Below are 2,942 nucleotides of genomic sequence, written 5' to 3'. Positions count from 1 at the left end.
TCAAGAGTCTTATAGAGAATGGGTCTTATATATATATATATATATATATATATATATATATATATATATATATATATATATATATATATATATATATATATATATATATATATATATATATATATATATATATATATACACACATATATATATATATATATACATATATATATATATACATATATATATATATATATATATATATATATATATATATACATATATATATATATATATATATATATATATATATATATATATATATATATATATATATATATATACACACACACATATATATATATATATATATATATATATATATATATATATATATATATATACATATATATATACATATATATATATATATATATATATATATATATATATATATATATATATATATATATATATATATATATATACATATATATATATATATATATATATATATATATATATATATATATATATATATATAATGAGTATGACCTATGCATTTGGACATACACCTGCTTCTTCCTTCACTGAGTGCGTTTGTGGACACATTTCTATTGCACATATTTGACGCTGTAAGATTTTAGTGTCCTTTTTATAAAGCTACGGATTTTAAAAGAAGATCAGGAGTTCTTGGAAGATCAAATATCAACAGCAGCTGTGATCCTGATGATCATCTTTTACATTTTTAACTATGCAGTAGGTTGGCCAAGACACCATCCACCCGTTGAGATACTACCGCTAGAGAGTTATTGGATCCCCATATCTGGTTACTGATCATTTCATCTTGGTCGACACGTATACGGAATAGTTTGGCCTATTCATTACACATTCTCCTCTTTCCTCATACGCTTGACAAGGCTGAAATTTCCAAACAATTCTTCTTCTCACATAAGGTTAACTAATGCACTATAATTTTTCAGTGGCTACTTTCCTCTTGGTAAGGGTTGAAGAGACTCTTTGATTATGGTAAGTAGATCTTTAAGGAGATGGACACTCCAAAATCTAACTATTGTTCTCTATTTTTGGATAGTGCCATAGCCTCTGTAGCATGGTCTTCCACTGTCTTGGGTTAGAGATCTCTTGCTTGAGGTTATACTCGAGCACTCTATGCTATCTTGTCTCTCTTCCTCTTGTTATTTTAAATTTTTAATAGTTTATAAATGAAAGATTTATTTTATTGTTATTGTATGGTGAGGCAATTTTAAACACCTTTTTAGTAACCTTTGTACAAAATCTATATTAATAATTTATGACAAAATACCAAACATGTTTTCAAGAGAGAGAGGTCTCATCTATAAAAATTGCTTGTTTCATAATCATCAATGAATTAGAAATTCTCGTATTTCAGCTATGAAAAAAATATCTTAAGAGGCGAGGCAATTTTGGACACGTCTGTATCTCTGTTAAGCGCCAACGCTCAGTTGGGCAAACTATGACAATTTTTGGTCGCTATCAATATAAATATGCTGGAAAAAAATTATAGACTTACATAAATTTTTGTGTCCTTAATCCAAGATTGTCCAATTTTGCCTCTTCAAGAAAGAAGTGAGAAGTTTGCTTATACAATTTTGCCTGACCATGGCTTTGAAACCGTCCAATTTTGCCTTACTATATGAATATGTAAATCAAACTTTTTATTCGAGCACACAAATATATATGTAATCATAACAATTCAAAATAAGACATAAGGGGTGCAGTAAAGGGGGTGTCTGCCCAAGGTGACACCCTAAAAGCGAGTGACACCCTGAGAGTTACAGTTAAAAAAATGTTTCTTTCTAGCTCGATGGTTATGATATGATTTTCAAATAGTTATTTAATACTGGGGACACTCCTAAAGCTGATGACAATCAGGGGGTGAAACCTTCAAAAAGATTGACCAAAACATGGTAACATTCTCGAGAGGGATGTCACCCCAAATGTTAGAAATATATATAAAAAAAATCCACTATATACAGTGTTCTTATAATAATTCACATATCTAAATGAAAATTTCAGGAATTGAAATAGAATATATTTTCACTGTTCCTGCTAATTTCCATGTTGATAACTGTCATGTTTTCGTTTTGATATGGTGTTAAATGCAGCAACATTAGAGGGAACAGCATGATAGATACATCAAAGAGGGGCAAACTGATCCCATAAACAATATTCGTCCTAATTTGTACTTTTCCAGTTTATTTTCATCTTTGTTACCTCAAACTATGAACGAGCCATCAAAGAGATACTTTTACCTACAAAAGAAAGGGATACAATAGAAGATTAAAAAAAAAAAAAAGATGAAATGAAGAAAAATAAAAGCAAAAACCCCAAAAAGAGATAGAAACATGACAAATAATGTAAATATAAAGCAACCAAATATCTCTCGATTCTTTAAGAAAAAATATGTCTGCAAACTCCAACGTAAATACAAAAATATACAAATTTAACAGGGTAATAAATAGTGATAATTGAACTGCTAAGATAGTCCCGATAGTGAGTGATCAAGATTTATATATACCTAAAATAAAAGAAATAAAAAAAGGAATTCAAATAATTTTGGAAGATATTAAGGAGCGTCCATTATTTTGCATTGGTAGAGCAACAAGAGGGTTTTTAGAGGAAGAAGGAGGCTATGTGACTTGTCTTGAGCTAGATGCTTGAAGCCACATATCATCCTCATCATCTCCTCCCACGCCTATTGACGCAAAGGGCCTCAATTTGATTTCGCTAGTCGTCTCTATCTTCAGCTTTTAATTCAATACTTTTCTAATCACAATCTCCTACTTCATGCTTTATAGTCCTCAGCCATGTAGGGCTGGGTCTTCCAACTCTTTTAGTGCCTTGTGGAGGCCAGTTGAAAGTTTGGTGAACTAATCTCTCTTAGGGAGAGCAAAGAGCATCCCCAAACTATCTCCATCTACCCCTCACCATGATTTCATTCACATATGGTGCTCGAGTAA

The sequence above is a fragment of the Palaemon carinicauda genome, chromosome 31, assembly GCF_036898095.1.
Source record: "Palaemon carinicauda isolate YSFRI2023 chromosome 31, ASM3689809v2, whole genome shotgun sequence".
NCBI lineage: Eukaryota > Metazoa > Arthropoda > Malacostraca > Decapoda > Palaemonidae > Palaemon > Palaemon carinicauda.
Note: the sequence above shows the minus strand (reverse complement) of the source record.